The following is a 13,678-nucleotide window of genomic DNA, read 5'->3' as shown; positions in this document are numbered from 1 at the left end:
ATGAGCTAGCAAGATCCACTATCATGTTGTCTGTGTCAGACACTTTACTTTTCAGCATACGTGAAGAGAAGACAGCTTGGGGAATGTGGCAAAGATTGCAGGACTTGTATGCCCAGCAAAGTGCCTCAAGCAAAGTGTATTGGTTGAAGAAACTCATAGGTCTTCAAATGAAGGAAGGGGCGTCTATGAGACAGCCCATCTAAATGAGTTTAATGGTGTTGTCAGCCAGGTCATCAATCAAAAGTTGGCAATGGACGATGAGTTCAAAGCCACTTTTCTCTTATGCACTTTGCCAGAGAGTTGGGACACATTCAGGACAGCCACTAGCAATTCAAATGCTATGCTGTCATATGCAGATGTGAAGGGTGCTCTCCTTCAAGAGGAGATGAATAGGAAGAACAACTCTGTTGGAAAGTCCAATGCAATGAATGCACGTGGGAGATCCCAGCAAAGGGGTAAAAGCCAAGAATGGGGAAGGAGCAAGTCCCGCTCCAAAAAGGACTTGGAATGCCATTATTGTGGCAAGAAGGGACATATCAAAAAGCAATGCTACAAATGGAAGAATGATCAAAAGGAAAAGGGCAAAGGAAAAGACAAAGACAAAGATGAAGCCAAAGATGCAAAGCCAAAGGGAAAAAGTGGAGTCAAGATTGAAGAAGTCAATGTGTCACATGCAGGTGACGGTGAGGATGAAGTCCTATTCATGTCTTCACTTGATGCCCATTCACTCCTTGCAGGAGATGGTCATGGTATGCACTCATGGATCATTGATTCAGGTGCCTCCTTTCATATCACAGGTTGCAGAGACTTGTTTGTCAGGTATACTGCTGGTAATGAAGGAGTAGTTTATTTGGGTGACAACCATGCATGCCAGATTCTTGGCAGAGGTGATGTGAGGCTTGTGTTTTCAGATGGCTCACAGCTTATGCTCCATGATGTCAGGCATGTGCCTGAGATCAGGAAGAACCTGCTTTCTACTGGACAGCTTGATGATGCTGATTACGTTACCACATTTGGTCATGGAAAGAGGAAGATTAGTAAGGGCTCGCTGGTTGTTGCCGGAGACTCTAAGGTGGACACTCTTTACTTCATGCATGCTAATGTTTGTCACCATGCTAATGTAAATGCAACCGAGCTGCCGGAAATCTCTATGTGGCATAGCCGGTTGGGACACATGAGTATCAAAGGAATGGAGCAATTGTCTCGTTTTGGTTACTTGCCTTCTCTAAAGTTCTCAAGTTTTCAGTTTTGTGAGCATTGTATATATGGCAGGCTCCAGTGCCCCCACAAGAAAGCTCTTGGACAGAAAGATGCTCAGTTAGAGCTTGTGCATACAGATGTATGTGAGATGCCTCAGCTTTCTTTGGGAGGGGCAAAATATTTTGTGTCCTTTATTGATGATGCCACACGCAAGGTGTGGGTTTATCCTCTTCGTTTGAAGAGTGATACATTCTCAGTGTTTGAGAAGTTTGTTGCTCATGTTGAGAATCAAACAGGCAAAACACTGAAGGCTTTGCGTTCCGACAATGGTGGATAGTATATGTCCAAACAGTTTCAGGACTTTTGTGATGCTAAAGGCATCAAGAGGGAGCTCTCTACTCCTTATGATCCTCCACAAAACGGGACAGCAAAGAGGATGAACAGGACCATTCAGGAGAAGGTCCGTTCTATGTTGTCACATGTTGCGTTACCTCATGGTTTTTGGGCTGAAGCTGTTATGACAGCCGTTCATCTTATAAACAGGTCACCTAACACGAGGCTTGGTGGGAAAGTGCCAGAGGAAGTATGGACAGGGAAGCCTCCATCATACAAGCACTTGAGAGTGTTTGGTTGCGTTGCGTACGTGCACATATGCAGGGAAATACGCACCAAACTTGATCCTAAGTCTCACAAATGCATATTCCTAGGATATGGTGACAGAGGTGAAATGGGGTATAGACTTTGGGATCCAGTGAATAGAAAGATTATACGTAGCAATGATGTCATTTTTTATGAAACATGCATGTATAAGGAGCCTGCAAGGCAACAGGAGCCTGGCAAAGTCATCTTTGATGATGATGGACATCATGGACAACAACAAAGGGCTGTAAATCAGCCATTACAGCATCAAAACTAGCCCTTAAATGGTGCTGAAAATGGTCCAAATGGACAACCAGAGATGGCAGAAGATATCCCTATGGATATCCCACAGTTAGAGGAGATACCGGGCATGATCTTTCAACCTTATGGCATGGAACAGGAGCCACCAATAGGTGATATGCAGGCTGGACAGCAACCTGCAAATGATGGTCATTGGGTGTACGGAGGTCCACAAGACCCTCCAGAGCCCCTGATGACTGATGCTCACTGACTGTGGGGAGCCCTCATGTTATAAGGAGGCTTTACAGAGGGCAGACAAGGCTCTTTAGGCTCTTTGGGAGCGTGCTATGAAGTCAGAGATGGATTCTCTGCACAAAAATGGAACATGGAAGTTGGTGCATTTGCCTACAGGCAAGAAGGTTTTGCCATGCAAGTGGGTTTACAGGCTCAAAGTTGCACCTGATGCCAAGATACAAAGCCAGGTTAGTGGCTAAGGGCTTCAAGCAGGAATATGGTGTGGACTTTGATGAGATCTTCTCTCCAGTGGTCAAAATGACCACACTTAGAGCTGTATTAGCTTTGGTTGCTCATGATGGATTTGATTCAAATGGATGTGAAGACTGCTTTTCTTCACGGTGATCTCCATGAGGAGATATATATGCAACAGCCAGAGGGTTATGCAGTGAATGGAAAGGAGAAGCTTGTATGCAAGCTGAAAAAGAGTCTTTATGGACTCAAATAGGCACCAAGGGAATGGTATCATAAATTTGATACATTCATGAAATCCCAGGATTTCAAGAGGAGTGACATAGATCACTGCTTATACACCAAGAAAGCTTTGGCAGTCTATTGATCCTCATCTTGTATGTTGATGATATGTTGATTGCCGGGAAATCTCGTAAAGAGATCGATGCCTTGAAGAAGAGGCTGCATCAGACCTTTGATATGAAGGATTTAGGTGATGCAAATCGCATTTTGGGTATGCGGATACTTCGGGACAAAAATCAGCATGTGTTGTATTTGTCTCAGAAGGAATACATTGGCAAAGTTTTGCAGAGGTTCAATATAGACGGGGGAAAGAAGACTAGTACTCCTTTGCCTCCATATGTGAAACTCAGTGCTATGGACAGTCAGATAGTGGCAGGGCTGATATGGCCAAGATTCTGTATGCTTCAGCTTGTGGCAGTCTCATGTATGCCATGGTTGCTACCAGGCCGGACATTGCATTTGCAGTGGGAGTGGTTTCTAGATACATGGCCAACCCTGGCAAGAAGCATTGGGAAGCAGTGAAAGGTGTCATGAGATACCTGAAGGGCACACAGGATATGTGCATTTGCTTTGGCAAACAGGATGCATTAGTGCATGGTTACACGGATTCGGATTATGCCAGTCATCCAGATAACCAGAAGTCTACTACCGGTTATGTGTTTACATTCACAGGAGGTGCTGTGTCATGGATATCCAGGATGCAGAAGTGCACTGCCTTATCTACTACAGAGGCCGAGTATATTGCAGCCCAGAGGCTTGCAAGGAGGCATTATGGCTATCTCGATTAGTGGTTGATTTGGGTTATACAGGGGATATTCCATTGTTGCATTGTGACAGTCAGAGTGCCATCCAGTTGGCAAAGAACCCTGTCTTTCATGCAAAGACGAAGCATGTGGATGTGAAGTATCACTTCATCAGAGAGGTGATAGAGAACAAGCAAATTCAACTTGTCAAGATTCATACGGATGACAACCCGGCTGATCTGTTGACAAAGAGTTTGCCTCCAGAGCGATTTGTTCATTGCAGACACTTGGGCATTGGATGAGGCCAGTTTCAGCCTTGATATGGCCTTGTATATTATCATGTAACATGCTGATTTTTTCTTTTCCTTCATTGAAGGGCACTTTGCCTTTAAGTGGGAGGTTGTTGGGGTAAAGGCATTATGCCCACCCTTATAGTGTGTACTAGCCCATAAGTTTTTTAGTACATAGTACACTTAGTACTTTTAATGTACTAAGTGCACTATGTGTACTAGAGCAAATATACGTGTGATAGGGGAGTCACACACTCATATACTGTGAGTTGACTTATCCCCACATATGTCTCTCTCTCTCCCTTCTTCTCTGTGTATGTCTCCCACATGAAACCATTCCCTCCTTCTCTTTGACTTTTTGTATGTCTTCGTCCAAGGCTAAATCTTTGTTCTTGACCTCCGTTTAGGACCTGCAATGTCTCAACACGAGAATCTAGGCACATTTTTAACACAAAACCACTCAAAACCCACTTTGGAGTCACTAAACATATATGAAAAAATGTGAATCACAAAATTTCACTTGAGAAACATTTTTCTATGTACAAAATAGAAAAACTCTCTCGTACACTAACTCTCTCTCCCTTCAACTGGTATGGATCGCTCGACATGTGGAGTACCCAAGGGATGGAGAAATCACATTATAAAGCAAGACGGGTTTATTTCAAAAATACAAGACATGGAGGTGGAGCTTCTGCAGAGGAGAAACATGTACAAACTATCTACAAGAGATGTTCAATTGGTTTTAACGCGCACAACCTTTGGAAGGGTATCGGCTAGGGAGCGGGCCTAATAATCAAAGCTTGCGCAAGAGGCACGCAAGGCTGCCAAAAAGTCATGCTCGGCTTGAATGGTTGCAGACCAATGCTCCCCATAGGCATGGTGCTTGGCGTGTACGAATGAGAAGACAAGAGAGGCTTGGGTTGTGCATGCACCAGCACAAATCTAGATGTAATAAGGCTAAGAAAATAAGTTTAGTTACGTTGTTTTTTTGCCCTTAAAAAAACTATTAATAGTTCCTTCTCTTCATTTTCATTTCACTTTTTTTGAGAGCCTGAGCTCAAGATCTACGTAGGCACCCACGTAAAGGACACCAACATATCACCACGTTATCACAATAGGCATAGTCGTACATGGATATGGCACGCACCAAGAACACCGCACATGTTACCATGCCTTCACAAAACACAATCCAAGGCACCCAACGACCACATACTGGCAACACCATGGAAGAGAGTGACTCCTTGGATTATAGGATACGCCCAATGGGATCACCAGAGTCCAACCCTACTCCCACAACAACACCAACGCACACACATGCAGGCCCTTCTAGTGGGAGCAAGCGCGTGAAGAAGACACCACAATGTAGCCACCCCAGAGAGATCAAGACAGAGAGGCCGATGATGAGCAATTCGACTGGGTCGGTGAAAACATTCCTACATTGCGCAACACCACAGGTAGCAAGACTCTACTACTACTAGGACAGGGTCCCCTACCTACCCGAGAGGAACTTGATACACAGGTACCACAGCAGCAGGAGGAGGATTCAGACTATGAGAGAGACCAAGGGGAGGTTCCTGCAAGTGCACATGTGTAGAAAGGTCAAGATCTTTAAGCCAAGGAAGTCTCAACCTCGCCAACGCACCAACACAACATAGAGAGCTCCAAGGAGAAGGATGCACCAAGGGTATACTCTCTACAAGAAATCAAGTTTTATCAAAGGAACACTGAGTTGCTGATAACAAGAGCCCTTTTCGCTCGCATAGTGAAGGAGATTTTCCAACGATATAGATTAGAGTTCTGTGTGCAGGGGATTGCCCTTGAAACATTGCAAGAAGCCGCCGAGGCTTACCTTGTTGAGCTTTTTGAAGACACCAACCTCCTTGCAATACATGCAAAGAGGATTACCATTTTTGCCAAGGACATGCAACTAGCTCAGCGTATTCGAGGCGAGTAAGACACGAGCTAGAGATCTTAGATGTTAACCTGCTTTTTGAAGCAACTCTTTTGTTTCAAACCCCCCTTTGTAACAAGCCTATTTGGCTTTCATTTGTAACCTTCTAATAATTTAAATTTTCAGTTTCTCTTAACATGGAGTATCTATCATGTGCCAGTTTGTCACCCAAGGCATCAAAAATGCTCCTAGAGGGGACTGAGGAAGCTGTGCCAGAACAGTGCAAATTTGACCTCTGAAAAAAACGGCGATGTAGACTAAAAATTCGCACTGTTTTGGCACTTCTCTCCTAGCCACTCAGGATCATTTCTAATGCATTTATAATGAAGTTGAGTACATTGATGTATTTATAATAAAGTTAACATCCAATGCATTAGAATTTCTCCTGGAGGACTGGGAAAGCTATGCCAGAACAGTGCGAATTTAGGCTCTACAGCGACCGTGCAGGCTCAAAATTCGCACTGTTCTGACACTGCTCCCCCAGTCACTCAAGATTATTTCTGATGCATTTATAATGAAGTTGAGTACATTGATTATGAAAAACAGTAATTTATAAGATAAAACATCTTTAATCATGTGTAAAAATACATTGCATTTGTCATCCAATGCATCAGAATTACTCTTGAAGGGGTGGGAAAGATGTGCCAGAATAGTGCGAATTTGGGCTCTACAGCAGCAGTGCAGGAGAGCGGTGCAGGCTCAAAATTCACACTGTTCTGGCACTGCTCCCCCAGGCCGCCCCAGGGTCATTTCTGATGCATTTACAAAAAAATTGATGTTACAAACTAGAAAAAACAATGATATACTTGAAAATAAGTTTGCAAAAACTGTATTGTATTCATAATAATAAGAAGTGATACATCATCTTTACAAAAGCTTTCTTATAATATTGAGCTTCCTTCTCTTGTTATTGGGGTATAGTGTGCTCAAGGGAGTGATTGGGCTATTTCTTGAGGATCCTCTGTGCCTATGCTTTTGGCTATACCTATACGAGCAAGAACCTTACCCCTAAATCCAGAACCAAAAACATCAAAGGCAAGGGATTGTTTAATCAAAACTAAACATTTGGTGCTCTGCGCCATAGAGGCTACACAGAGCACCTTAGAGAGAGCTTTCAAAAAGAAGAGAGTGAAGGCAGATTGATCCCTGTGGATAATGGTGATGCCATCCATAAGAAGCCGACCAAAATAGTACGCCAACGCAGCATTATGTCCATGGACCTTGGCCTGGTCTTTGCTCTGCCGACCGCCTCTCCCAGCAAATGCGTCAATTTCAACCACCATCTGCAATTAAAGGAAAAATCAAAATATTTTTCTATACATAATTACAAATGTTTCTAAGTTGTAAAAGGTCGATTATTACCTCTTGCTCAATGTCTTCTTTTGCCAAAGTGCTGGAGGGGACGGAGAGGTCAATTAAGGACTTAGCCTCATCCTTTTTAGGTGCTTTGGTCTCCTCCATCACTCCAGTACAGCAAGGGTATCCTTTTCAACCCCTCTAGCTTGTCTTGTAAGGTTGTGAATTCCTCCTTTGGAACTAGGGCTTGCTCCGCGATTTCAACCACAGTTTCCTTGACCAAAGCAACTGTCTCTACGCGATAGATTCTCCAAGGGGTAATATGAACCTATCTAGGTGAGGACCGTGGTGGTTGGTGGATGTATCAAGGTCCACCTCACATCGCATGCATATAATGCCCAAAGCATTCATCCATTCTCAAGCCAGCTGCCTTTTCAAGGTCATGAAAAAATAAGTATTCTTCACCTTCCACCACAATGGTGCTCAAGAGATTGATCTCAAGCTCTGGCAGCACCTTACTCTCCTCGTGTGGGGAAGATGGCCACGCATTTTCCACTACAACGGGCTGTTCAGCTCTGCAAATTGTGCACTCTCTGGAAAGTGCTATGATGCAAGCTGCTCTTCCACACTAGCACTAGTACCTAGTGCCTTCACTTCCTTGTCATCCCTCTAATACCTTGCCAACTGCAATGCAGGCATCTTTACCTCCTCATCCGAATCCTCGTCGCGCTGATGAGAGGAACGCAAAACTGGCGAGCCATGAGAGAAACCTAGTTCCTAAATTTTCCTTCCCCAACCTCTTCACTCCTGCTTATTGAAGATACAGTAAGCTCCTGCGGGGATGCAGATATCGATGAAAGCGTTCAAGGCGTTGGATGTAGGGACGAGCATATTGTTGAATGTACTTAAGCAGCTCAACAGGCACCCATTGATCATTGGAGCAATGGGGAAAGGAGATGGAGTGGGGAGCCAAGTATTGCTCCATGTATGCAATCTGCGTCTCACAATGTTGGGACGCAAGGACGAGAGACTTTTCAAAGTCGACTTCACTAGCGAACATGGCAAAGAGCTCGCTCTTGCCCGCCCACGGGGTGGTGGAGAGGAACTCACAGAAGTTGTCAAAGTGGATAGCCATGTGAATGCAAAGAGATAGTATGAGCTCGTGCTTGGTTTCTATTGTATGAAAATGAGAAAGAAGGCACCTTTGGCCTATTTATAGTTAAAATTTAAAGTTTGGCCTTTTCACACTAGACCACTAGACAAAAAATTCACAGTTTGCAAAAATATTCAGATTTCAATAAAATAAAGATTGGTTAAAAAAGAGCCTGCTATAAAATTACAAGCATGTCATCTAATCTAAAATTGTTATAATGTCTTCATTTTTTGCCTCTCTTGTGACATTTACTTCATGTTGATCTCCATCTCCTTGTTGACTTGAAAGCTCGTCATTGCCTTCACCTCGATCCTGAAACTCTTTCCTCTCATGTGCATCAGAACAGAGGCTATTTTCTCATATATCCAGTTCATCTTCAAGCTCTTCCACATGCCTACTATGTGTTGGTAAGGCTATGCACCTTGCTGCTGCTGAAATTCAAGGTCCCCCATTTGCCATGATTCTGAGACCATAGTTGTCCCCTCCTTACGCTTCCCAATCTGTAAAAATATAGAAAGTGGCACAATAACCAGAAAGTGTAAGGGTTGATTCTAGACACGTAGTGGAATCAGATATACCTTTCTTCTCATCAACTAGAAACTTGACTCTTCCACATTGTCAAAGCCCATGACGCTAAAGTGTTGATGCAGGACTGCTAGGCTCCAATGCTTGCTTGCTGCCACTCGCTCAATCTATCCATTTTGCTTCATCACAGCTACCTCAATAGGCACAATTTCTTCTTTCCGCCGAGGCTTGAAGTGGGATCCATGTCCCGTGCTTTTGCATCCATCTTTGGTAGTACAGACGCATGTACAAAATAGAGCGTGACTTCAAGAACCTGAAAGACACTCTAGAATCTACTACATTGCACTTGAACACATCACCTTGATGTGACCCCTCATTAACCTCCCAACCCTCTCCTAGTAATCCTTGAATGAGGTCAGACCGTACCTCCTTACAAATATACATTGTTTTTGTTTGGTGCATTAGCATGGAATTGAACATGTGCACAAAAACATGTAAAGGACAAAACCAATTTAGCCCTACTGACATAGATGCCTTTGAAAACTTCAGTGATGTCTTGATATCACTTACCATCTTAAACTTTAAGCATAAGATGGTCCAAGCATCAGGTTTGGGCCATTTGGGATTGTTAAGAGGGGGGTTGGGGATCTCTTCCAACTTGCCAAATAAACCTGGTTTTTTATCTACAAAATATGAGTGAGAAAAGAAAAAGATATTGTTCTGTACAAGATCACTTGGGCTTTGAGATATGAACATTGCCTCTCCAATGGATGCATGTATAGCATAGAAAACTCCAATGAGACTTTGGAGTGGTTGTAGCTCAACATAATTAGAGGGGGTAATATCTGCATATAGAGACATAAGAAAATCGAGAATCGTAAAAAAATTTGAAACAAAAAATCCAATATTAACATGTTAAAGCTGTGTTTATATTACACTAACACCTTGGTCGTTGGCCTTGAATGTAAAGGTCTCCAAGGGTATACACATGTTGCACTATGGCAACCAGTCCTTCCTTCTTAGTATGCTTGAAGCCTTGCAGCCGCCCCTTCTAATGATGTAGCATATTCGCCAGTTGATGCACTCAATGTGGTCCCTTAGAGCTTGGCTGCATGTAGACCCAAGCCCCAACCCTGAATCTTGTTGGAGCCCAAACTCCATGCTCATCTCTTGTGTTATGCAGCACAAGCTCTTCCACCTTCTCCCTAGGTCTTCTCACATTACTGGAAGAGGCCATGGTGATAAGAAAAGAGAAGAAGAGAAAAGAAAAGCTTGTTACAAAACAGAGGAGTGGAGAGGAGAGAAAGTCGGGGTTTTCAGTGCAGCAAATGGAACGCTTAAAGGAGGGTTAAAGTTTGAAACTAGGTTTCCTAAACCTAGAGTAGACTAAAGAGGGATAGAGTTTCTGCACAACAATAGAGAGGAAGGGAGCTTGAGAGAGAGAGAGAGAAAGAAAGAAAGAAAGAAAGATTTTATTAACGTCTTTCAAAAGACCGAACTCGGCCTATGAGACAAATCGGTGTACCTGTATGGGGGTATTCTCTGTCATCCCAAAACAAAATGAAAAAGTACTGAACTAAAAAGCTGAATCTGGGTGTGCAATAAGTACAATGAGTGGGGGAGGGGATGGAGCTCTACTACTAGGAGAATGCAAAGCTATATGCATGGAGTATACAACCATGATATGCAACCTAGCTAGATCCATCCTATACCATACTGGGGGTATAAAATGGTATACATCAATGAAGGGGGTGTCCACAGCTCCCTAAAGAACATGCCTGGGTGTGCTCTAAAGCAAGCCAGTTGCTCCACACCCTCCTTGTGAAACTGAGCTCTGACCTCTGTCATCTCTCTCTGGTATAGGCGTGGTGTCCGAAAGCCAGGTGTCCTCTGTCTCCCCTACAGGCTCTGAGTGTCTCTGCTCTCTAGAGAGTAATTCTCTGTCGTGTAGGGGCTGGGAGTAGGATGGATCTCTGAAAAAATGTAGTAATCTGTGTCTGTCGTCCCCCCTTTGGAGCTGTCTGAGCCTGTAATGATGTCTCTTTGTGGCGCTGTATGTCTAGAATGAATCTCCCCAGTATGCGCTGGTCTGGTGCCTGAAAGATCTGGCGTAGGGAATGTGGCTCTCTGAATAAAATGGGATATCTCTCTCTGATGGCTGTATATGCTCTGCATCTGCATACATAATGCTCCTCACTCTCCACCACCTCTCTGCACAATCTGCATACCCTCTCCTCTCGGGGGATCCGTGCTGCTCTGCCAGTCTCAATCTCCAATCGGTGTGATGAAACTCTAAGCTGACCAATAGCCACTCGGGAGCCATGTGGTAAAAAGCCCTCCATGTATCTAGGCCTCTCTATAAATCCATCATCAGTGATACTCATGAAGTGATCTCTGTAGTATAGCATCTTTGGTAGAAGAGGCTGTGTAGGCGATATCCATGTCTCTCGTGTATAGAGCTGCCATAGGTCCTGTCTCAATACTCTGTTCCTCTCACTATATGAGAGAGACGGATATGTGGTGCATCCCTGTCATACTGGAATGGTGGTAGATGATCCATGTCTACGCCATGCTATGAGAACCAATGTGTGACTTGTGCATACCATGATCCTTTGTCTCCTGCCTTAGCCAGCTGTCTCGATGCCTCAAAAGCTCTGTATGACAATCTGTCTTGTGGCATCTCTCTGAATCTGTCTAGCAGGCATATAGTCTGAAATATGGCCTCTACCATCATAGGAGGCGCAGCAAACTCTGCTCGGATAATGTCAGGAGGTACTGACGGTTTGTTGCGTATCATGTATGCCATCATGAGGGCCTGTGGTCTCTCTATCTGTGTCCACCAATGGGTAGCAAGGCCTGGCGCCCATACCGCTGCTCCATACATCAATGCCGGTGTGACTAATGTGTCAAATAGCCACCCCTTCATCCAGGGCTCCTGAAAATGCGCTTGGTGGCACTGTCTCTCTAGCATAGCCAATGCTGCATATCCCCGTGTGGTCAATCTAGCTCTGGCTACTGCTGAACCCATGGTGAAGGAAGAAAGAGGGAGAGGGAGCTTGAGAAGGAGGGAGAGCTTGAGAGGGAGAGGGAGAGGGAGAGCTTGAGAGGTGCATATCCCCGTGTCAATCTAGCTCTGGCTTTGCTGAATCCATGGTGAAGGAAGAAAGAGGGAGAGAGAGCTTGAGATTGAGGGAGCTTGAGAAGGAGGGAGAGCTTGAGAGGTATGGAGTTTCTGCAACAATGGAGAGCTTAGAAGAGAAAGAAAGAGGTTCAAAATGAGCTTTCCAAACCGAGTATGTTGGGGGAAAGTTTGAGAGGGAAAACACACTTTTGGGAAAAATTAAATTTTTTTAATTTTTAGGGTTTTTAATCTGCGCAATTCTAGGTGGAGGGACCTCTAAGTTTGGGCCCAGGAGGTAGGAGGACAAGAGTAGTAATTAGGCCCCATTAGCAAACCAAAGCCTAGGTCCCCTAGGGTCAAAGAAGTCAAAAATATGCACCCAACCCTCTTCCCATTGGTTCATTCCTAATCAAAAGTTAATCCAAGAGGCCCTTACAAACTCTCTAGCCCAGGCAATGAATAAATCTATTGGAGATGACACACCGGTGCACTGGTAACAACAGGAAGAGAGAGCGATCTAAACAGCTTGCTGATTTGCTCGACAAGGAGCGTAGCTCTCATAACCTCATGTTGACCAGACATATCCCACCAGTTGCACCAGGCTCGGGTGCTGCAGAACTTCATGGAGATTGTGTTCGCGCAGCCGAATATATTACTTCTTTTGTGGATATTATTAACCAACTTTTGCCCGGTTTTTGTTGGCTAATTGGAATGACATTAATTCATTCCTTTTAAAGTATTCTACATGTGCTGCTGCTAGAGGATCTATTGCTGCTCGTGCTTCTCAACGAGGCCCTCCCGAAAGATCTCCTTCACCCCGACATACTCCCGGAGGGGATTCTTCTCGCCCCATCAAATGACTAGAGGGCATGCATGTAGGGTCAGATGGCACAGTCACTTCGGATCATTATTGGCTCCATGCTCCTACATGCATCGACACCATTTCGCACTGGTGGTCTTTTCATTCTTCCTATTCTATTGACACCTTTTTGTGTTACAAGGAGAAGTATCCCCAAGCGACTCCTCTGAGAGGGACTTTTATTGCACACCAAAAAATAAAAGAGGCCTTGGTTACATGGATGCCGATGAAGATGCACTTGTTGCAGATAGCTGATGTGGGTTCTCTTCGTCATGGCAACTGACTCACCCAGTGTACCAAGTGTTAATGCATGAGTTGTATTTCCATTTAAAGTATTTAGTCGAAGGGATGTTACTCCAATCAGTAGGTTCCGCTTCACATCCATCATTGTATTCCTATAAAATAGTCATGCTAGACACGCAATGTTCATGAACAGCAATGATTAACACTTGTATGACTAGTCATTATCTTAATATAATATGACATTTCAGTGCTTATCTATGTTTTGCTGTGTAGTTCTTTCAATATGTAATGATATCTCTATAGTTAAAGTAAAAGCATTAAGTGTTGATTATCTAGCAACAATGCCGAAACGCCAACTAGGGCCCAAATACAGCCCAAAGCAGTAAAAGCATCCTGAGAGAAGAAAAGGAAGGAAATATGGAGGAAATCTAGACACGAATACATACAAGAGGGAGACAAAACGGGAAAGAGAAGAAAAAGAGAAAGAAAGAAGAATGTACAAAAGTCAAGGCACCAGCTGATGAAGAGAAAAACAGTTGGAATATGACCTGTGGGAGGATCTCAGCAAGATGAAATTGAACATCACATTAGATCAAATGCTAAATCTAGTACCGAATTATAGGCGAAAGCTGTTTCAAGCTATAGTGCCA

This window comes from Cibotium barometz, chromosome 55, assembly GCF_041138505.1.
Source record: "Cibotium barometz isolate CiBa-2024 chromosome 55, ASM4113850v1, whole genome shotgun sequence".
NCBI lineage: Eukaryota > Viridiplantae > Streptophyta > Polypodiopsida > Cyatheales > Cibotiaceae > Cibotium > Cibotium barometz.
Note: the sequence above shows the minus strand (reverse complement) of the source record.